We start from the raw sequence: 25,189 nt of genomic DNA, 5'->3' as shown, positions 1-25,189 counted from the left end.
AAACCTCAATTCCAATGAAGTTGGGACGTTGTGTAAAACGTGAATAAAAACAGAATACAATTAATTGCAAATCCTTTTCGACCTATATTCAATTGAATACACTACAAAGACAAGATATTTAATGTTCAAACTGATAAACGTTATTGTTTTTTTGCAAATATTCACTCATTTTGAATTTGACGCCTGCAACACATTCCAAAGCTGGGACAGGGGCAACAAAAGACTGGGAAAGTTGAGGAATGCTCAAAAAACACCTGTTTGGAACATTCCACAGGTGAACAGGTTAACTGGAAACAGGGGAGTGTCATGATTGGGTATAAAAGGAGCATCCCCGAAAGGCTCAGCCGTTCACAAGCAAGGATGGGGCGAGGGTCACCACTTTGTGAACAACTGCGTGAGCAAATAGTCCAACAGTTTAAGAACAACGTTTCTCAACGTACAGTTGCAAGGAATTTAGGGATTTCATCATCTCCAGTCCATAATATCATCACAAGATTCAGAGAATCCGGAGAAATCTCTGCACGTAAGCGGCAAGGCCGAAAACCAACATTGAATGCCCGTGACCTTTGACCCCTCAGGCGGCACTGCATTAAAAACTGACATCATTGTGTAAAGGATATTACCACATGGGCTCAGGAACACTTGGGAAAACCATCGTCAGTTAACACAGTTCGTCGCTACATCTACAAGTGCAAGTTAAAACTCTACCATGCAAAGCCAAAGCCAGATATCAACACCACCCAGAAATGCCGCCGGCTTCTCTGGACCCGAGCTCATCTGAGATGGACTGACGCAAAGTGGACAAGTGTGCTGTGGTCTGACGAGTCCACATTTCACATTGTTTTTGGAAATCATGGACGTCGTGTCCTCCGGGCTAATGAGGAAAAGGACCATCCAGATTGTTATCAGCGCAAAGTTCAAAAGCCAGCTTCTGTGATGGTATGGGGGGTGTTAGTGCCCATGGCATCATGGGTAACTTGCACATCTGTGAAGGCCCCATTAATGCTGAAAGGTACATACAGGTTTTGGAGCAACATATGCTGCCATCCACGTGACGTCTTTTTCAGGGACGACCCTGCTTATTTCAGCAAGACAATGCCAAGCCACATTCTGCACGTGTTACAACAGCGGGGCTTCATAGTAAAAGAGTGCGGGTACTGGACTGGCCTGCCTGCAGTCCAGACCTGTCTCCCATTGATAATGTGTGGCACATTATGAAGCGCAAAATATGACAACGAGACCCCGGACTGTTGAGCAACTGAAGTCGTACATCAAGCAAGAATGGGAAAGAATTCCACCTACAAAGCTTCAACAATTAGTGTCCTCAGTTCCCGAACGCTTATTGAGTGTTGTTAAAAGGGAAGGTGATGTAACACAGCGGTGAACATGCCCCTGTCCCAGCTTTTTTGGAACATGTTGCAGGCATCAAATTCAAAATGAGTGAATATTTGCAAAAAACAATAAAGTTTATCAGTTTGAACATTAAATATCTTGTCTTTGTAGTGTATTCAATAGAATATAGGTCGAAAAGGATTTGCAATTCATTGTATTCTGTTTTTATTCACGTTTTACACAACGTCCCAACTTCACTGGAATTGGGGTTTGTATATCCTGTCCTTCTACCCTGACTCATTGCTCTTTCACAATCTCTTTTTATGTGTTAGTCTCCGTCTATATCATCTCTGTGTTTACCTCTAAGTATATATCCATGTAGCCGAATGAACGTTGTGGTCCATGCCCTCCTGGTGAGACTTGTGGACCAGTTTGTGCCTCCCTGCTTGAAAATAAACATAAGAATGCCAGCCATGTAAACATAGAGCATAGTAACACTGACTGGCAGGGACCAGGTGGACGCTGGGATGGTGCCATATGGCTGCCTATACATATACACATCCCACAATGCAATGCAACAAAATGGTGAGTGTTGGGCCTGCGAAAGAGACTACAGTCTCTTTGGCAGGCCCATTTGAAAGACATGGGAGGTATATGAATGCTTATTGAGATATGAATCCAAAATTACTGAGGCAAGACACCTGACATGTTTTTGTTTCTTTTGACAGTGGTGGTTAATATTGCTCTTTATGGATGGTGGCCTTAAACCCAGCCACTGGGGATGCACAAGCCAGTGCATTCTTAGTGCTGGTCCTAAGCCTGGATAAATGAGGAGGGTTGCGCCAGGAAGGGTAACCCTAAACAGCATGTCAAAAAGACATACATGTTAAGTTTAGTACTCTCATTCTGTGCCCTTGACCGAGGCATGGCAAGACGAACTGGAGTTGGTCCCCAGGTGCTGCACGGCGGTTGCCCACTGTTCCTAGCTACACAGCTAGGATGTGTTAAATGCATAATTTCCCATGGGGATCAATAAAGTTTAACAAAAATTTAAAAAAAAATTTTTTAAAACCTTTGCCTAATCAAATATGCGGATCATAAATCAGATTTCGATACTGGATCAGTCGAGGTCCAGATTACCAATGACTGCCACCGGTACTGTTGGCCAGCAGGGTACCAGTGGAAACTATGCTACTGTTGGGCGAAGGAGAAGGGGAAGGGATGCCCAGAGGCAGCAAGAGAGAGAAGGAAGGGTAGGAGTGTGGAGGTGAGAGTTGGAACTTTGAATGTTGGCACTATGACTGGTAAAGGGAGAGAGCTGACTGATATGATAGAAAGAAGAAAGGTAGACATACTGTGTGTGCAAGAGACTAGGTGGAAGGAGAGTAAGTCCAGGAGCATCGGAGGTGGGTTCAAACTGTTCAACCGTTGACTGGATGGTAGAAGATATGAGGTAGGGGTAATTCTGACAGAAGAGTATATCAAGAGTGTGCTGGAGGTGAAGAGAGTGTTGGACAGAGTGATGAGTATGAAGCTGGAAATCGAAGGTGTATTGCTGAATGTTATCAGCACATATGCCCCACAAGTTGGGTGTGAGATGGAAGAGAAAGAAGAGTACTGGAGTGAGTTGGATGACGTGGTGGAGAGGGTACCAAAGGAGGAGAGAGTGGTGATGGGAGCGGACTTCAATGGGCAGTTGGTGAAGGGAACAGAGGTGATGAGGAGGTGATGGGTAGGTATGGTGTCAAGGAGAGGAATGTGGAAGGACAGATGGTGGTGGATTTGCGAAAAGGATGGAAATGGCTGTGGTGAATACATATTTCAAGAAGAGGGAGGAACACAGGGTGACGTACAAGAGTGGAGGAAAGTGCACACCGGTGGACTACAGCTTTTGCAGGAGGTGCAATCTGAAAGAGACTGGAGACTGCAAGGTGGTGACGGGAGAACGTAGCTAGGCAGCATCGGATGGTGGTCTGTAGGATGACTTTGGAGATCAAGAGGAAGAGAGTGAAGGCAGAGCCAAGAATCAAATGGTGGAAGTTGAAGAAGGAAGACTGTTGTGTGGAGTTCAGGCAGGAAGTAAGACAGGCACTGGGTGGTAGTGAAGAGTTGCCAGATGGCTGGGCAACCACTGCAGAATTAGTGAGGGAGACTGCTAGGAAGGTACTCGGTGTGTCATCTGGACAGAGGAAGGAAGACAAGGAGACTTGGTGGTGGAATGAGGAAGTACAGGAAAGTATATGGAGGAAGAGGTTGGTGAAGAAGTGGCATAGTCCAAGAGATAAAATAAAAGTAGACAGGAGTACAAGGAGATGCGGTGTAAGGTGAAGAAAGCTGATGAAGGCAAAGGAGGAGGCGTATGGTGAGTTGTATGAGAGGTTAGACACTAAGGGTGTGTGAGTGTGCACAGCACGCAGGGCGTGTGTGAAGCGTCAGTGCAGTAGTACTGGGGTAGCAGTGCTTGTAGTTAGTACATGCTGCATGCTGCTTCTGCTTGCTATTTTCTGCTTTCAGCTACTGCAGCTTGCTAGCCCTGTTGTAGAGGGTGAAAAGAAGAGCCGAGCGCGTAAGTCTCCTCCTGCCGGTACGTAGCCTCTCCATCGCCAAGACTCCTGCAGTGCCTCCTCGTGGCCACACACGGTAACTGGGTACTTTGCGGTCCCAGGCCAAACTGTAGGGTAACTCGGAGCAGCAGTGGGCCCCAGAGAGAAGGCGCGCAAGCCCACCGGTGTGTGGACACGTCCTGGTGTCTCTCAACCACTGTCCCAGCTATGGGCTAATAGCAACTAAGTCCTCAACGGCGGAGCGGGCGGAAGATGGTGGCTGTGAGGAGCACCACAACGGCCACAAAGGCGGAAGAAGGCTGCAGCAAAGAAGGGCCCCAGTTGTCTTGGTCTCCATGCCACTGGATCCTGGCTTTTCTATGCCAAGGACTGTGTGGAGGCTGCCTGTGCACCAGCCTCCCCACATTAAAATATTCCATGCACAGGCGTCCTCCCGAATGGGAATCAGACCATTTAACATCCCGGACAAAGCCCTGTGGTGATCAGGAAGTGGTGACAGGGGCAGGACCGTGAAGTCTGGCAGCTCCTAGCCACAACCTGACACACAGGCGGTGGGTGTCTGATTCAGTCGCTAAGCTCTTGGGCTGAGGCAGAAAGAGCTTTTCGGCAGCTGCACCCACGACTGAGCAGCCCTATTTAGGATCCACTCTGCTCACCCCAGTAGGGGAAGGGGCTGGAAAAGGTGCCCTAAACATAGCCTGCCTCAAAAACTCCTGTCTGGGCTACCGCACCCAGAGGGATCACCACTAAGCGGTCAGAAACATAAATGGAAGCAAACTTACATTGGAACCTGGAAGGTGCGGACCCTCATGGACAACAAACACAGTGATCGACACAAAAGGCAAACTGCCATCATCGCCCGGGAGCTAAGGAGATTCCGGATCGATATCGCAGCACTCTCTGAAACCCAACTGGCTAATGAAGGGCAGCTGAAGGAGGAAAAAGGCGGCTACGCTTTCTTTTGGAAAGGAAAACCTGCTGATGAGCCAAGGATCCACAGTGTGGGTTTTGCTATTAAGAAACAGCCTCATCAACCACCTCTCCGAACCCCCTGTGGGCATCAATGAACGCCTAATGTCCATACGCCTGACGCTTGCAGACGGCCAAAAGGCCGCTGTTGTTAGTGCCTACGCTCCAACACTTGATGCACAGGATGAAGTGAAGGAGGCCTTCTATGCTGACTTGGACAACATCTAAACCAAAGTCCCCAAGGAGGACAAGCTAATTCTGCTTGGAGATTTCAATGCCAGGGTGGAACGAAACCACAATCTATGGAGAGGCACAATAGGGAAGGAAGGAGTTGGCAACGCAAACGCCAATGGCATATTACTGCTATCAAAGTGCTCAGAACACAGTCTGGTCACCATTAACACACTTTTCCACTAAAAGAATAAACTCAAAACATCTTGGATGCATCCTCGCTCTAAGCTCTGGCACCTCATCGATTACATAGTCATCCGCGCCAAAGACCGCCATGATGTGCTCAACACCAGAGCGATGACCAGTGCGGATGACTGCTGGACAGACCACCGCCTCATCCGCTCCATCATGTCAATCAGTCTCACGTGGAAAAGAAGGGTTCAAAAAAGACAGTGCCAGCCAAAGCTCAACATCAAACGGCTGGGTGACACCACCTTTCGAGAATAGCTCCAGGATACTCTCAGCGCTGCTCTGCCCAAGCAATATCCAGAAGATATTGATACACACTGGGACCTACTTAGGTCTATCACCATGGACTCCTGCAAAAGCACTCTTGGTTACAAAACCCGGAAACATCAAGACTGGTACGATGAGAATGACAATGAAACCCAACAGCTCATTGACATCAAGCGGCAAGTCTTCATTGTCTGGCAAAATGACATCAACCGCAAGGCTAAAAGAATAGCCCATGCCATAGCAAAGGCAGCTGTTCAATCTCGGGTTAGGCAACTGAAGAACCAGTGGTGGACAAGGAAGGCTCTGGAAATCCAGCAGCTTGCTGACTGTGGGGATACCAGAGGTTTCTTCGATGCCACAAGAGCGGTATATGGCCCCAGCCACCATTGCCTAGCCCCCCTTCGCTCCAAAGATGGGCTAATGCTGCTGAAAGACAATAGGTCAATTACCAACAGATGGAAGGGGCGTTATGAGGCGCTACTGAACAGGGACACAACTACTGAGATGGAGGCCCTTGACCAACTCCCTCAACAACCCATCAATGAGAATATGGGAGCACCACCCAGTCGGAACGAGCTGCAGGATGCCATAAGGAAGATGAAGAACAACAAGGTCGCTGGACCTGACGGCATCCCAGCTGAAATCCTGAAGGATGGTGGGCCAGTTCTCCTTAGTCACATCCACGCCCTGCTCCTCAAAATATGGGAAAAGGAGGAAATCCCTGCACACCTTAGGGATGCCCTCATTGTCTCCATCTTTAAGAAGGGAGACAAGGCAGACTGCAGAAATTACCATGGCATTTCCCTCTTATCCACCACTGGGAAAACTCTTGCCCGGATTTTGGCTAATAGACTCCTCCCCCAGTAAGAAAACATTCTCCCTGAGTCTCAGAGTGGATTTCGCCCAAATAGAAAGACCATGGACATGATTTTCATTGCTCGCCAACTACAAGAAAAATGGCGGGAACAAAATTAACCACTATACATAGCTTTTATAGACCTCACCAAAGCCTTTGACTCTGTGAACTGTCAGGCTCTGTGGCTAGTTCTGGCAAAAATTGGCTGACCGAACAAATAAACCCGGGTACTGAGACTATTGCATGACAATATGTCAGCCACAGTACTCAGTGGCAGTGGAGATGAAACGGAACCCTTTAGGATTCATATTGGAGTCAAGTAGGGCTGTGTCATTGCTCCAACCCTGTTCTCCATTTTCATTTCTGCTATCCTCCATCTTATGGGTAAACACCTACCACAAGGAGTCAGAATCATGTACAGAACCGACGGACAACTCCTGAACATCAACAGATTCAGGGCTAAAAGCAGAACCACCACCATATCCATCATGGAGCTGCAGTATGCCGATGACAATGCCCTCGTGGCCTATTCAGAAGAGGACCTACAGTGCATTCTGGATTCTTTTGCCAAGGCATACAAGCAGCTTGGTCTGGCCCTTTACATAAAAAAGACCCAGATCCTCCACCAGCCACCACCCAACACAAACAACCCTGCTCCACCCTCAACTATCTATATTGACAAAACCAGACTAGAAAATGTGGACCACTTTACATACCTCGGAAGCCTCCTATCCTCCAAAGCTAATATTGATGAGGAAATACACCACCGCCTCAGTTGTGCCAGTGGGGTTTTCTCAAGACTGAGGAAAAGGGTCTTTCAAAACCGCGACCTCCAGGCCAGAACGAAAATTCTGGTCTACAGAGCGGTAGTGTTGCCCACCCTACTATATGGATCAGAATCCTGCACCACATACAGCAGGCACCTGAAGGCACTAGAGGCACATCATCAGAGGTGCCTCTGAAAAATCCTCAAGATCACCTGGGAAGATAGATGCACCAACACCAGCGTTCTGGAGGAGGCTAACATTCCCGCTATCACTGCCACCATTGCCCAACACCAGCTCAGATTGACTGGCCATGTCATCCGTATGCCTGACTCTCGCCTTCCAAAACAAGTCCTATACTCCCAGCTTCTCACAGGACAACGTGCCCCGAGTGGTCAAAAGAAAAGGTATAAGGATAACATCCAAACGAACATCAAAAAATGCCACATTGACCCTAAGACCTGGGAGGACACAGCAACCAACAGGGCGACCTGGAGAAAACTTGTCCAGGAAGGAGCTGCACTTTATAATAATGATCTCCGACGTGCTGCAGAAGACAAGCGCAGACTCAGAAAGGAGGGAGTTCCCACCAAAAAGGCCCAAACCAATCCCACAATTACCACTGCCCACCCCTGCCCACACTGCACCAAAACATGTGGCTCCAGGATCGGCCTCTTCGCCCACCTGAAGACCCACAAGGACCAAGAAGGAGGACAGTCATACTCGACCCCGAGTGACCGCCGATGAGACACTAAGGAAGGAGAAAAGGACTTGTACTGATTGGCTAGACAGAGGGACTGAGCAGGGAAGGATGTGCAGCAGGTTAGGGTGATGAAGGACAGAGATGGAAATGTGCTGATAATTGAGGATTGTCTTGAGAAGGTAGAAGGAGTCTTTTAATGAATGAAGAGAGAGAGAGAGAGAGAGAGAGAGAGAGAGAGAGAGAGAGAGAGAGAGAGAGAGAGAGAGAGAGAGAGAGAGAGAGAGAGAGAGAGAGAGAGAGAGAGAGAGAGAGAGAGAGAGAGAGAGAGAGAGAGAGAGAGAGAGAGAGAGAGAGAGAGAGAGAGAGAGAGAGAGCAGGTTGGATGATGTGGGGATAGTTAATCTGGAAGTGCAGTGGATTAGCAAGGAGGAAGTGAGGGCAGCTATGAAGAGGATGAAGAGTGGAAAAGTGGTTGGTCCAGACGGCATTGCTGTGGAGGCATGGAGATGTTTAGGAGAGATGGTAGTGGCGTTTTTAACTAGATTGTTTAACACAATCTTGGAAAGTGAGAGGATGCCTGAGGAGTGGAGAAGAAGTATACTGGTACCGATTTTCAAGAATAAGGATGATGTGCAGAACTGTAGCAACTACAGAGGTATAAAGTTCATCAACCACAGCATGAAGATATGGGAAAGACTAATAGAAGCTAGGTTAAGAGGCAAGGTGACGATCAGCGAGCAGCAGTATGGTTTCATGCCATGAAAGAGCACCACAGATGTGATGTTTGCTCTGAGAATGTTGATGGAGAAGTATAGAGAAGGGCAGAAGGCGTTACAGTGTGTCTTTGTGGATTTAGAGAAAGCATATTACAGGGTGCCGAGAAAGGAGGTGTGGTATTGTATGAGGAAGTCGGGAGTGGCAGAGAAGTATGTAAGATTGGTGCATGATATGTATGAGGGCAGTGTGACAGTGGTGAGGTGTGCTGTAGGAATGACAGATCAGTTCAAGGTGGAGGTGGGATTACATCAAGGATCAGCTCTGAGCCCTTCCTTGTTTGCAATGGTGATGGACAGGTTGACAGATGAGATCAGGCAGGAGTCTCCGTGGACTATGGTGTTTGCGGATGACATTGTGATCTGTAGTGAGAGTAGGGTACAGGTGGAGGAGAGCCTGCAGAGGTGGAGGTATGCACTGGAGAGAAGAGGAATGAAAGTCAGTAGGAGCAAGACAGAATACATATGCGTGAACGAGAGGGAGGACAGTGAAATGGTGAGGATGCAAGGAGTAGAGGCGGCAAAGGTGGATGAGTTTAAATACTTGGGGTCAACTGTTCAAAGTAACGGGGAGTGCAGAAAAGAGGTGAAGAAGAGCATGCAGGCAGGAGAGATGAAGAGGGGAGTGCAGGCAGGATGGAGGGGGTGGAGAAGAGTGTCAGAAGTGATTTGCAACAGAAGGGTACCAGCAAGAGTAAAAGGGAAGGTTTACAAGATGGTTGTGAAACCAGCTATGTTGTATGGTTTGGAGACAGTGGCACTGACGAAAACAATGGAGGCGGAGCTGGAGGTGGCAGAGATAAAGATGCTAACATTTTCATTGGGAGTGATGAAGAAGGACAGGATTAGGAAAGAGTATATTAGAGGGACAGCTCAGGTTGGACGGTTTGGAGACAAAGCAAGAGAGACAAGATTGAGATGGCTTGGACATGTGTGGAGGAGAGATGCTGGGTATATTGGGAGAAGGATGCTGAATATGGAGCTGCCAGGGAAGAGGAGAAGAGGAAGGCCAAAGAGGAGGTTTATGGATGTGGTGAGGGAGGACATGCAGGTGGCTGGCATGACAGAGGAAGATGCAGAGGACAGGAAGAGATGGAAATGGATGAGCCGCTGTGGCGCCCCGTAACGGGAGTAGCCAAAAGAAAAACAAACAGATGGATTGTGGCCTTAAAATACTTAACAACAAAATTAACTCTAGCTTTACTGTAGAATATCTTTGAAGTTCAAGACCTCTTCCTTACCGAATAGGTTCATTCTATTACCCCCAAACCCATTCAATTAAAACATTATACGCAGAATTATCTGCACTATATCTACAAGATATATGTACATAGCCAATATATCCGTTTCTGCAGAAATGTATTCATTCACAGCTGTGGGAACCAGAAACTCACAAACAAGACAAGGTCAAAACCTAACATATGGCTAGACTGTGTAGGGTCAGGGTTTAAAATTGCAGCCAGTTTGTTTCAGGGATAGTCGGTGGCAGTGTCTGTAAAGTGAATTCCTGGATTTTAAATGTTCATCGGCTATTTTCTGTAGTGGTCCCAGTAATATCTGTTGCAAATGTCTACGCGGTTCGAGTAAAAAAAAAGAGTTATAAATGCAGTTGCAAGAACAATACTTCCACTTTCCACTCATATCTTGGGATGTTTGATTTGAAAGAAATCTTAATTTAATCGTTATTATAACTATTCAAATTATTTGTTAACTACCCCTCCTCTTTCATCTGTTTCTACCTGTGGATGTCTTTTCTAAGACTCCTCTATACAGACAGGTGAATTCATAAAGAATGCATTGCGACTGATGACAGCATCGTGAATTGTGCATCACTTGCAACCGCTATCTGCCCTGTCTCAAGGTCCAATTCACTGAAGATATTGCGCAAATGATATTACAGCACAAACGCACCCATCCAGTTTTGCAGCTGAGTACAATTTGTTTTGTGTCTGATTGCAATTATCCATGTGGCAAAGTATAAATGGTGGCTTTGCGCCAAGCATAGCATCTGTGATATCATCAAGTATAGCAAGAATTGTTTGACCTGGTAGCCTGTATCTGCAAATGATTTTGGGATCAGTTAAATCAAAAACTGATATTCTCCTTCAAAACACCCACTCATTAGCACGCCTGGCACGATGACGCCTTTGTCTGGCTATAATCACTGCTGCATGGATCACTGGAAATTCTGGGCGTCAGTTACCACCAGCTCTCTGAAGACGCTAATTATTTTCACTCTAACTGCATGTGGCTATTATCCCTGGTGTTTGTGAGTTGTACTTTTTTTGCAATGAGGCTCATTTGCATAGAAAGGGGGCAATTTTGCACCAAATGTATGCATAACACCTGATTTAAATATGTGCTAACAGCACTGGAACACTGAAACACTACTTGCTTGGCAACACAGTTAGGGGTGCATTTCACCCTTTGCGGGTGCTTTGAGAGTTACACGGCTTCTTTCTGTCTTATTTGTGCAGGTTTAGTAGACACAAAAGCTGTGACATTTTGTGAATGTGCCAGTGATTACTTTCATCAGAGCGATTTCTATTTGGGGTGCTTTAACCTCATGCCTCAAAGTGATCGGCCGACCAGTCGTCTAACTTTAGTGACGTCATTGGTCACCTGATCCAGCGCCTCATTTGTGTCAAGCATGATCACTCAGTCAGTCAGACACTCTAAACATGGTCCCTCAGGGACATTCAGGGTTATCAGGCTGGCCTGTCGGCTGGTCCAGCCTAAAACTAACTCTGCTGTAAAAAAAACTGCTGGACATCTGCAACAGTCAAAGCTGAAAGGCTCCCACACCTGTGGCAACAGAAATATTTCCTCTGAAGATTGGACAGCACCGCCACCTTAGCTGCCCTTTAAACAGGCCATACACACTCACTACAATGCTAAAACACTGACATCCATCCATCCATCCATCCATTATCCAAATCGCTCAGGGTCGCAGGGATGCTGGAGTCTATCTCAGCAGTCATTGGGCAGCAGGCAGGGAGACACCCTGGACAGGCTGCCAGACCATCACAGGGCCCCCCACACACACACACACACACACACACACACACACACACACACACACACACACACACACACACACACACACACACACACACACACACACACACACACACACACACACACACACACACACACACGGACAATTTAGTACGGCCGGTTCACCTGACCTACATGTCTTTGGACTGTGGGAGGAAACCGGAGCACCTGGAGGAAACCCACGCAGACACAGGGAGAACATGCAAATTCCACACAGAGGACAACCCGGGATGATGACCCCCAAGGTTGGACTACCCCAGGGCTTGAACCCAGGACCTTCTTGCTGTGAGGCGACCATGCTAACCACTATGCTACCATATCTCTATCGATAGATAGATAGATAGATAGATAGATAGATAGATAGATAGATAGATAGATAGATAGATAGATAGATAGATAGATAGATAGATAGATAGATAGATAGATAGATAGATAGATATGTAAATACTATATATGTAGATATAGGTATATAGATATATATAAGATATAGGTAGATAGGTAGATATCTGCTAACATATGCAAAAAAATAAAAATAAAAAAACTCTGACATCCCATTGATAAATAAAGCAAGTTAGCACTAACATATGGCAGCATACACCTCCCCCCATTCTCACAGCGTTTCAGGGAAAAGATGGACCGCCTGCCAGGAAGCTCAGCAGACACCCACCCACACCCCACACAAACCAGATAGATGGATGGATGGCCAGACAGACAGACAAGACAGACAGATAGATAGATAGAGTACGACACTACAATGAGGAAATACACATACATCTGTGCACACACTAATTCATCAACTTATTTACACTCACACACACACACACACACACACACTGCCCCATTAGTAGGATCACCCACAACACAACACACAACACACCTCCTGCACCTACTTACTTAATACCTAACTCGTGGGGCAGTAGGAAGGAAACAGGTGGCACTAGTGGCTTTAAAGTGATACTGACTTCAAAATCTGAAAATTCCTATTGATAGGCTGTGTTCCTATTGATAGGCTGTGTTCCTACTGATAGGCTGTGTTCCTATTGATAGGCTGTGTTTCTATTGATAGGCTGTGTTCCTATTGATAGGCTGTGTTCCTACTGATAGCTGTGTTCCTATTGATAGGCTGTGTTCCTACTGATAGGCTGTGTTCCTATTGATAGGCTGTGTTCCTACTGATAGGCTGTGTTCCTACTGATAGCTGTGTTCCTATTGATAGGCTATGTTTCTATTGATAGGCTGTGTTCCTACTGATAGGCTGTGTTTCTATTGATAGGCTGTGTTTCTATTGATAGGCTGTGTTCCTATCTATAGGCTGTGTTCCTACTGATAGGCTGTGTTCCTACTGATAGGCTGTGTTCCTATTGATAGGCTGTGTTCCTATTGATAGGCTGTGTTCCTATTGATAGGCTATGTTCCTATTGATAGGCTGTGTTCCTACTGATAGGCTGTGTTCCTATAGATAGGCTGTGTTCCTATTGATAGGCTGTGTTCCTATTGATAGGCTGTGTTCCTATTGATAGGCTGTGTTCCTATTGATAGGCTATGTTCCTATTGATAGGCTGTGTTCCTACTGATAGGCTGTGTTCCTATAGATAGGCTGTGTTCCTATTGATAGGCTGTGTTCCTATTGATAGGCTGTGTTCCTATTGATAGGCTGTGTTCTTACTGATAGGCTGTGTTCCTATTGATAGGCTATGTTCCTATTGATAGGCTGTGTTCCTACTGATAGGCTGTGTTCCTATAGATAGGCTGTGTTCCTATTGATAGGCTGTGTTCCTATTGATAGGCTGTGTTCCTATTGATAGGCTGTGTTCCTATTGATAGGCTATGTTCCTATTGATAGGCTGTGTTCCTACTGATAGGCTGTGTTCCTATAGATAGGCTGTGTTCCTATTGATAGGCTGTGTTCCTATTGATAGGCTGTGTTCCTATTGATAGGCTGTGTTCTTACTGATAGGCTGTGTTCCTATTGATAGGCTGTGTTCCTATTGATAGGTTGTGTTCCTATTGATAGGCTGTGTTCCTATTGATAGGCTATGTTTCTATTGATAGGCTGTGTTCCTATTGATAGGCTGTGTTCCTATTGATAGGCTGTGTTCTTACTGATAGGCTGTGTTCCTATTGATAGGCTGTGTTCCTATTGATAGGCTGTGTTCCTATTGATAGGCTGTGTTCTTATTGATAGGCTGTGTTCTTATTGATAGGCTGTGTTCCTATTGATAGGCTGTGTTCTTACTGATAGGCTATGTTTCTATTGATAGGCTGTGTTCCTATTGATAGGCTGTGTTCCTATTGATAGGCTGTGTTTCTATTGATAGGCTGTGTTCTTATTGATAGGCTGTGTTCCTATTGATAGGCTGTGTTCCTATTGATAGGCTGTGTTCCTATTGATAGGCTGTGTTCCTATTGATAGGCTGTGTTCCTATTGATAGGCTGTGTTCCTATTGATAGGCTATGTTTCTATTGATAGGCTGTGTTCCTATTGATAGGCTGTGTTCCTATTGATAGGCTGTGTTCTTACTGATAGGCTGTGTTCCTATTGATAGGCTGTGTTCCTATTGATAGGCTGTGTTCCTATTGATAGGCTGTGTTCTTATTGATAGGCTGTGTTTCTATTGATAGGCTGTGTTCCTATTGATAGGCTGTGTTCGGAGTTGGAATGTGACCACGGAGAAATTCAGTGGCCAAAACAGCGCGTCTGCGGCCGCTCAAGAGAGATCTGTGATTGACTGTAGATGGTGTCCAATGACAAACTGTGCCGGCGGATACGGAGACACCAGTCAATTTGCATATAGGGTGTGTCTGTAGCGAGATGCTATAAAACCACGGAGAAGCCGTTCTTTCACCCCCTCCTGCTAGCTACTTGGCTCGAGTTAGTGCTGTTTTGATGAGACTTTACAATCGAGCTTGCTACGACGTATTGCTATCTATCTATCTATCTATCTATCTATCTATCTATCTATCTATCTAACAGTTATTTGTATCATCAAACATATTATTCACCAAGTTGTATTGCACTGCCGTGCCATAGGCCTACCACCATGACGTGGTTGCATGCGAAATGCATGGAAAGACAGTAGCCAATAGCTTTGAATTGATAAAACCACACCTGTTTTCTGTGATGATTCAAACTCCCAATGTTAAAAAACGTGTTCAGAAAGGGCATGTCAGTCTCTCTTTAGGAACTTTACAATACTAATAATAAGTACCAATTCAGCTACTTTTACAATGGGGTACAGTCCTGAGCCAAGTATTTACAGAAATCTTCATACTTTAATTGTTGTGGGGAAATGTGAGAGCAATTCAGTACTGTCCAAGACCACATCAACCAATCTATACAAGTAATTTTTATCAAATTCAGTTGCATCACACTATACTAGATGCTATACTAACATGCTCAGAATGGCTGTCAATTAATCATGGAGGAGACATCTGACAAATGTACAGCGATACGAAGAGCTCTCTATGGCATCACAACAGAGAAGGATAATAATAATAATAATAATAAAACATCTTATATAGCCGTTTTCTAATACTCAAAGTCAGTTTACAATAAATGGGGTGAAACAAGACAACAGATAGACATAGCACAAACATACAGGGGTGGATGGGAAGGGGTCTTTGAGAGGGAGAAGCGCCAGCAGTACTCTCCCACTTAAACACACACAAAAGGGCAAGAAAAACACAAAACCCAGCACTGGCGTCTCGCAGGCCACTGCGTGCATCACAGTGATGAAGCTGCCAACAAACTTGTGCAATGGCAACCACCTGACGGAAAAACTCAACATGGTGGAAGAGGAATCACCTACTAGGTGGCCAACCTATTACGGGACACAGGGGTGGAGAACGTACAGGAGCTAAAACCCATCATGAAAGAGCGTGATAGTTGGAAATGCGGCGTGGAAGCAGTTATGGGGCATCCTAACAGACGACCTAGGTGAGGAGGTGAGATGCATCAAACAGTGTGACCTAGGTCTACTTAGAATTATACTTGAGGTTTCTTGCTAATCAGATAGCACCCATTGCTGCAATATATAGCTGACTGTTCATCCCAGACAGCCATGCACATACTGAGCGGCTGGTCATGTCTGTCCAAGTCTCAGGGACACCATGTTGGCATGCCAGGCTGCATTATGACCCAGTGTGACCCAATAAGACTGACCCTGCTAATGTAGCTGGAAACACAGCCCCACTCATCATCAAGTCCAAGACACAGGGTGCCAGTGCAGAACATGGGCACCTGTTGTCGTGTACAGCTGTACAAGATTGTTGTAGACCAGTAAAACATGTCAGATCCTTGTTATTTGTTGCTTCTTCACAGAGAATCAAGACTTGCTCTCTTTACTGTAGGGTTGTGTATTGGCGAGAATCCGGCGATACGATGTGTATCACGATACAGGAGTTACGATTCAATATATCGCCATATATCGCGATACTGTAAGAAAGGTGATATATTTTGGTTTCATCGGCCTGTATTCTTTGTACTTATGCTACTTTCTGTCTCAGTTTACGTTGTCGGGCTGGAGTGGAAGAGTCAAATGGCTGAAGATAGATTACAACACTGCTATCTAGCGGTCGTGGGGTTACACACAGCACAACATGTTTGTCACGAACCTTTATATGTAAACAATAAAAAATCGATATAGTGGTTTTGAGAATCGATACAGTATCACAAAAGATAATATCGCCATACTCCAGTGTATCGATATTTTCTTACACCCCCTACTTTAATGGCAAAATTTCATCTTCTTTCCATTTACACTTTGGTCTTTACTGGGTCCCCAGCAAAATATTGGGCCGTGATACTTTTGCTTGTAGAATCATTTGTTTTCTTTCTCTACTTGCTGAATAAACCCACTCAAAACCACAAAAACCCTTTCAGAAGTCATCTGCTAACAGACTTGTTTTTAGGTATAGGTTTGTTGTGATGAACTGCTATAAACTCAACACTTCTATAGACTTCTATAGACTCGTGTCCTTACTGTTCAGGTCTGACACCAGCACCGTGGAACACACCAGGAACACGCCAGGAACATGCAAGTATGTCCTCCAGCTCCCCTAACCAGGCTCTTGGCTGTGTCACCGTCTTCACACAACAATTGTTGTCGATGGGATTTTGCTACATACTAATCTCAAAGGAACTCTCCCCAAGAACATCACAGATATCTACTGAGAATGCTCTAGTTATTTATTCATTCATATGAGTTTTTTATTCGAAATAGACAAGTGCAGCTAACACTGGCAATTGTACCCAATGTGTTATACATGTTCCTATGACTGAAGCACACTAGTCCCTTTATGTGCATTAAAAGTCCATATAATCAATCAACATTTATTTTCAGCAAATCATTTTCTAGGACTAATCAAAGACAACTTCCAGGACTTTTGCTTGGATGTACATGACAGCCGTTGCTCTCAGCGCATCAAATAATTCATCATCAACTATCAGTGGAAGTTTCAAGAATCTCTAAATAAGACTTTTAACTGGCCACACTGACAACGTGGCATCTCAGCAGCTAAGTACATGCGATGTTAGCTAAAAAGTATGCTAAAATTGCCATTGCAGCAGGTAAAGACAGGATTTTATAACCTTACTTTACAATTTTCCATTACCTCAATATCATACCTAGGCCATTTTGATCAATTTTATAATTTTCCAAGTGTTTTCCCTGTTTGGAAAACTAGTGTATAAATTTCCAAGTTTTCCAAGATGCATGGGAGGACTGAAATTGACATTGTTCTAATAAAAAAATCAGTGCTTTAAACAACAATGAATAAAACAGATCATCACAATAAAAGGAAATTAATTAGGGGGCACAAATAAAAATTGGCCCAATTTGAATGAATACCCATTGACACTTGCTGGCCTTTCACTCTATCTGACTATGCACCTTATCCAGCCTTCTCTTCACTCCTTTGTCCAGCACTCAGTACAAACTCACTCTGTATTTTAAAGCATTGCAGAATGACAAAATTTAAATCATCCTTTCTGTGGCAGTTATCTCCCAGGCAACACCACATACATCATATACACCATACACATCAGAAAACCAATAGTATACATTGGGAGATGGATATGTCCTTTCATAAACACCATTACTAACAGTTTAAACAGTTAGTGAAACCTCAGAAGGAGGAAATTCTTATCGTAACACAACTCTCACTCTTTTAAAGCAGGTTTACCACACAACAACCCACCCCACATCACTTAACGTGGGCAGATTTTCTCAGATTTGAGCGATGGTGGCTGTTAGTTGCAGCTGTTAATGAATCTGAAGATTACATGTGAGCTCATACCAGAGACTATTTTCAGCCATTCGTTCAGGAGGAGCAGATGAGAGAGGAGAAAGGAGGAGGGAGGCTTACCTGGTGGACACAAGCAGCTGTAGGGGGCGTCTCTCACCTCACGTGTTTTTGGTAGTCGTGCCGCAAGTTTCTGCAGGAGAGACAAAGATATTGGGATTTGATCTGTTGATATGTTACCAAGTAAACACTTTTTCAGTGTACTTTGAATGGCAGGAAGTCAACATGAAAAGTCTTCGTAAAGCACTTTTCAGACAGCACCCCAACAACAACACAACTGTCACAGAAGATTATCGAAATGTAGAAAGTTCACACATGGGACTGTTACTGTAGATCTGAGAACGTTTCACCACTTCATCTGATTTACTGGCTCCTTCAGTTCTGACGCCATTTGTTGGAATGAAGGATGAAGCAGTGAAAGGTTTTCACATCTCCAGTGACTTCCCGGTGTTTGTCCTCACTTTGTGTTGATATCAGATCTTCCAGAATGATGGATAAGAATCTACATAAGAATGTAACAAGACTACAACAATGTAACAATGTAACAAGACTGAATTGACACTGGAAAAAAAAAATCACACAAAAAGCATTTCAGTTCATTGTGAATTATCAAGAACTGCCCTTCTACATAGAAATTAATAGTTAATCCAAATAATCTGGAATATGAATATTTACGCTGAATACACAGATCAAGACAATTTAGTCTCTAATAATAAGGCCAAAGGTGTCAGTTATGTAAAAACAAAAAAAATTGCAAAAATCTTCACTTAATGTGAAACAACATTTTGCAGGATTGGTATGACACTGTCTTTCAAGGAATAAAAGTGTGACTGTTGACCTTGTTAGCCAACAAAAGGGCGGATGTGATATGACCCTGAGCAGTACGCAAAAGCATTCTAGTACATTCCCTGTGGTATAGCAGTCCATCCCACTAGTGGAGGCGTCAAGCAGAGGAATGCCAGCGCGGGCTGTTTAGAGGCCTGGAACAGGTGCTGAAGGGGATGTTATGGAGGCACTGTCATTCTACACATTGATACCACATTCTCAGTTGTGCCTGTTAGCCCAGTGTCTGAAAGGTCTGAAATGATGGCCGCTGGTCAGACCTAAGTCATCGAGTAAAAATGTGCATCGTTACAGAATCAGGAGCGTTTGCAGCGGTCCATGTGAAGCAGTAAGGCTTGTGAGCTTCATATTGATCACTACCAGGGTGCTGACATGGCAGGGTGGAAAACGCAACAACAAAAAATTATACTTTTCAAATCTGTACGTCACCAGGAGTACTAGTGCGTTGGAGGATCACGCTACCCCCCCCCAACAGGTGCCCCGACCGACCAGAGGAGGCGCTAGTGCAACAACCAGGACACATACCCACATCCGGCTTCCCACCCGCAGACACAGCCACTGGTATTGGTAGGGACGCCCATCCAAGCCGGAGGTAACACGGGGATTCGAACCAGCGATCCTCGTGTTGATAGGCAACCAAATGGACCGCTACATTACCCGAACACCCCAATGAAAGATTTCTATTGCGGATGAAACCATCAATAAGCCTTTGCAGTCTGAAAATTAACACATATAAAAACTAAAAAGAAAAAAAATGTACATGGTTCAAATAACTTATGGAGTGTTGAGAATTTTTTTTCAATTTTCTACATTCAGAGTTGTTTTTGGCTCAATATTGTTTTGTGTGTTTATTTAGTAAAATTTGATGAAAAAAATACACGTCTGATTTTAGTATGTTTTATTTATGACACGATTTCCATACTTTTGTCAGGTATTATGGTTTATTGACTTACGTAAGCTTTTATTTTAGGTTGTACAGATTTGTGGGATATGAAGCATTTTTAAGATAATCCAAGAAATGGCATCACAGTAAGCAAGAACACCAGTGTAGGCACCGGTGGGCCATGTGTATTGCAGAGTTGAAAGGGTTAAGCAGAGTAGCTCACCCTGAGCCGAGGCAGGCAGATATGACACTAACAGCTGAACCTTACCACGTCACAGCTTCCACATGACACTGAGCACTTCTATAAAAGTCTGCCGGCGGCAGCGAAACGTAATGACCAGACTTGAAAAGACTTTATTTTTCCCTTTGCCAATTACTCAAACAATGTGGTCCTGTGTATGTAGATTCTCTTAAAAAGTCTTCACGCATGCGCAATAATCCAGGTAAGAAAATCAAAGAAGGTTGAATCAGTTCATCCAAATCAGGGGTGGCTAACCATCTGCCATGGAGAGCCACGTGCATGCAGGTTTTCATTCGAGCCGGACTCCACACCAGGTGATTTCACTGATTAGCAACCCTCCAACCAAAGAGGAGGAATGTATCAGGGAAGTCACCTGGTGTGGAGTCGGGCTGGAATGAAAACCTGCATACACATGGCTCTCCATGGCACATGGCTAGCCACCGCTGATCTGCATGCGTTTATTGACGGATACGTGTCATCACTCAACTAAGTGACATCTTCACTCCAAACTGACTGCATGTATCCCCAGGGGCATTTCCAGGCTTTGATGACACTGGGGGCTTAGCCCAGATTTCTGTAGGGCGGTCCGGGGGGGGGCTCCCCTGGAATTTGTTTTCTTTATTATAAACAAGCTCTATTCTGACGCGTTTTTAATGCACTCTGGCACCTTATTATACTTGTATTTGAAGCTCATTTAGATTTAAATCAATATGATGGTTAAGTTTTGTTTGGGCCTTTAGTAAAATCAATGAGTCGCGGAAACCGCCGCAACCGGGACGCGAACCCGTGTCTGCCGCTCCGCGGGCGACTACGTTAAGCAGTCGACTAAAACCTTCGACCCTTTCCACGAGGGCTCCTTACCATTTCAGTTCGTAACCAGTCGACTAAACCCTCCGACCCTTTCCACGAGGGCTCCTTACCGTTTCAGTTCGTTTTAAGGGAAATGTGCTTTAGTGACGAGAAAAGCCCCGTTAGAGTACATTACCAGTGTGCTGTGGGGTCAGACGAGTACGGCCCGCTAGCTAAACGGCACCCACAATTATGACGAAGAGGATTTTCCTTCATCACGATTGTAGGCGCCGAATCCAACTCATATCATAAATCAACGGGCAATTTAAACCATTATTGAAAAGTTACTACACTGGCTAAATCCTTACCCTTCCTCCTCTTTTGGAAAAATCCAAAAAGACCGAGTTGTTTTTTTGTTTTGCTTTGTTTTCTGCAGGCTCCGCCATTTCTCCTCCACTCGTCTCTTCCCGCTTTAACTTGTCACATGACTCATCGCGTGACCATCAGACCCTCCCACGCATGAGCGGCGCGCACGCGCACACACACACGCGCGGAGTTAGTTTAGAGACCTGCGTTTACGTTGACAGGCTGTGACGTCACGAAGACTGTGGGACATTCACACACATGACGTTTTTCTCGCAGGCTTACGTTTAAATGATATTCGGGGCTACGCTCAAAACGTTCGGGGTGGAAGCCCCGCCCCCGGCAAAATGACCCGGCGACACCGATGGGTATACCGACCCCTTATACTGCAATACTTCCCTTGTACTGTGTTGTGTATAAGGGGTGGGGGTACCTGCAGTCGGTTTCGACTGAAGAGGCCACTTATGTACCCTACAAAAAGGCTCGCCGCTGTAGTCGAGCGTGAGCGATTTCGCCTGGTGACGCAATACAGCGCCGGATCGAATCCCGCGGCGGGCGGCACATTGGACTCGGTCACAATGGTGGCAGCGGTGGGTTTCGGAAGCGCGCTTTCGGGAGAAGGCGACTACTGCGACCCTACACAAAGACTCACTCGCTGGCCAGGCGGTCGGCCCCCTTTAGTCGAGCGGTTAGCGAGGCCCCTCCTGGTGCAGTACAAGATCAGATCGAATCCCGCAGTGGATGGAAATAAGCTCGACTACACTTAGTTGAGTGATGAAACGTGTCTCTCAATAAACGTTGTATCCAGATCAACTGATTCAACCTACTTTGATTCTCTTAAAACTGTGGTTGCCTGTGACGACTTACCTAACTGTTGTGGAGTTAGAAGAGAGTAGATGTAGTCGAGGTAGTTTACTAGCTCCAACTTAGCATGTCATACATTCGACAACGACACTGAACTGTGAACCGGAAGCGGAAGTGCATTATCAGACCCCTCGCCTCTTCCCTTAAAGGTACACCGTCCTCTTAGGTGGATGTCTTTCGTTATATAGATGTGGGTCACCACACTGTACAGTTTATCTGGCTGTTATTCAAGCCCGTAGCCATGGAGTCAACATTTTGAGGGGGACCAAATCTGTCAGGGGGAGTCTGAAGTGAAGTGTTATTATTGGTACAGCGTTACAATGATATGTTTCCCATCAACAACTGATGGGAACATTAATGGATCCTGACTTTACCCAAAGCTAGCGAGAGGAATATGCTCAGATTTCATGGACTGTTCGCTAGCTAATGCTCTGAATGTACGATAGTGTAACCGGTTATTTTCTTGCCCGGTGCGGGATTCGATACGACGTGTATTGCACCACAAGGCCACATCACTAACCGCTCGGCTAAAGGGTCAGACCCGTTAGCTAGGGGCTAACGTGTTTTATTAGTAGTTTACAATAGCTAGCTAATGTTCTGACAGGAATATAGCTCCTTCGTATCCTTCCGAACTCCTTCATGTTCACACGCCCTCCCGCACTCTCAGTTCCTCTTCTGCTCTCCAACTCACTACACCATCGGCCCGCTTGACTTCAGTCATTCTGCCCCCAACCTATGGAATTCTCTTCCACAAGACAATCACAGCACTGACTCTCTTTCAACCTCCAAATCCCATCTCAAAACGTACCTTTTCAAAGAGGCATATTCAGTCTGATCCACGCTTCATTGAGTTCTGTGCAGATGATGATTTTATACGTACCTGTTGTGTTAACTTTTTATTGTCTACCCTGCTTTGTTTTGATTTTATACTGTCTGATACAGTGCTGCTTGTTTTTTTATTGTGTTCTGTAAGGTGTCCATGAGTGTTCTGAAAGGCGCCCACAAATAAAATATATTATTATTATTTATTATATAGCGCAATGAGAGACGATAACCATTCGTATTCATATTTTAAGAGCAGTTTTGAATTCTGTAATGGAGTCCTGTATGCGGATGTGAGGGGGAACGGAGTTCCAGAGTTTGAGTGCAGCAGAGGAGGAAGTGCTGGCACCTATTGTGGTGAGGTTAACGGCTGTTAGTGCCAATAGACCTGCTAGTGAAGACCACAGGGCGTGAGATGGAGTGTAAGTCTGAATGAGGTCTGAAATAAGCAGGGGATAGATTATGAAGCGCTTTGAATGTTGATAATAACATTGTAAAGTTAATCCGCTGTGGCACAGGAAGCCAGTGTTTTTGAAACAGACATGTTCAGTGGGCTTTGAAAGTGTAATAATCCGTGCTGCAGAATTCTGGATGAGTTGACATCAGTGAATAAGTTTGTTGGGGATGCCTGAATTGAATTGCAATAGTCAATGCATGATGTGACCAAATCCCTGACTAAAACTTCCGTGGAGTGTTGTGTTAAAGCAGGGTGTAGTCGGGAGATGTTTCGCAGATGGAAAAAGGCAATCCAGGAGACATTGTTTATATGACTGGAAAAGGAAAGGGTACTATGCAGGATAACACCAAGGCTCTTAGCCTGACAGGAGACAGGTATGGTGGCTCCAGCAATGGAGGGTGAGCAAATATTAATTTTTGAGAGTGTAGATTTAGTACCAATGAGGAGTAGCTCAGTTTTACTGCTGTTTGAATTTCAGATAATTCTTAGCCATCCATATCTGTATATCATGGATACAAGCAGTGAGGGTACTGGAGGGGAGAGTGGAAGTGGGCTTAGTGGACACATAAAGCTTGTATCATCAGCATAACAGTGGAAATGGATATCATAGTGCTGAAGGATGTTGACAAGAGGGAGGAGGTAAATAATAAACAGGAGTGGCCCCAATACTCAACCCTGTGGAACTCCATGATGAACTGTCAAACTTTCTGATCAGTAATTCTGAATTTTTACACAATGTGTCCTGTCTTTAAAATAGGAAGCAAATCACTGATACACAATGCCCCCCCAACTCCAATGCTAGCCAGATGATCCATGAGGAGCTGATGGAATATAGGATCAAAGGTTGGAGGTCAAGGAGGATGAGGATAGAGAGTAGACTGGAGTCAGCTGCATGAAGGAGGTCATTGGTGATCTTAACCAGGGCTGTTGTTCTGCTATTTTGGGGGTGAATGCCAGATTGGAATTATTCGAAGAGATTATTGTTTTCAAGATATAAATCAGACTGCATGATGTTAGCAGAGGCTAGCTGCTCATGAATGGTACTAATTATGGAGTTGAAAAGCTTAAAAAAAACAGAACATAGTTCATTAAAAAAGTTACTGTTCGTATTAATTTCAGGTGGGTTGAGTAACATTTTCACAGATGGTATTTGCATCATAGGATGTTTTAGCTGTTGAAAGAACATTTTTTATAATGGAGTATATGATCTGAATACATATGTTTATGAACAGCAAGTTCAATCTTGGTGCAAAGCCTCTCAAGGTGCCGACCTATAGCCTTGAGCTGACGTAATTCTGGTGTGTACCAGGGAGCAGTATGGACAAATGAGACAATCCGTGTTTTCAGGGGGGCTAAAGTATCAAGTGCAAAAGATAAAATATTATTGCAGTAGTCCATAACATCAGGGGGTGAGGAAGTGGGAGCAGAAATGAGGTTTCCGGGATAATTAAACTGCTGAGATCATCTGGATTAACCTGTCTAATGTTGCGGTATGATATGGTACAATGCACTGTTGATGTACTAAGCAGTACGTTGGCGTTGAATAACACAGCTTTATGGTCAGAGATGGGTAGTTCAGCAGAGGTGATGTTATATGGTGCGATGCTGGAACAGCAAACTAAGTCAAGGATATGACCCTTGGTGTAGGTTGTAAAGTTAAAATATTTTGTTAGATCAAAGCAAGCTTACATTTCTTTAAAATCTTTAGTGAACATAGTGTTGTCAAAATGAACATTAAAATCCCCCATTGGGATTATATTCGGATACATTGCACGGTCGAGAGTTCAGTGATAAAAATACGTAATGCCTTAGGTGGTCTGTGCAGAGCAGCAACAATGATGGGTGTAGGTCCATAGAGCTGAACAGCCAGCAGTTCAAATGATGATTGATCAGGAGGAGAGAGTGGCGTTAATTTTATA

This window comes from Lampris incognitus, chromosome 13, assembly GCF_029633865.1.
Source record: "Lampris incognitus isolate fLamInc1 chromosome 13, fLamInc1.hap2, whole genome shotgun sequence".
In the NCBI taxonomy this organism is placed as follows: domain Eukaryota; kingdom Metazoa; phylum Chordata; class Actinopteri; order Lampriformes; family Lampridae; genus Lampris; species Lampris incognitus.
Note: the sequence above shows the minus strand (reverse complement) of the source record.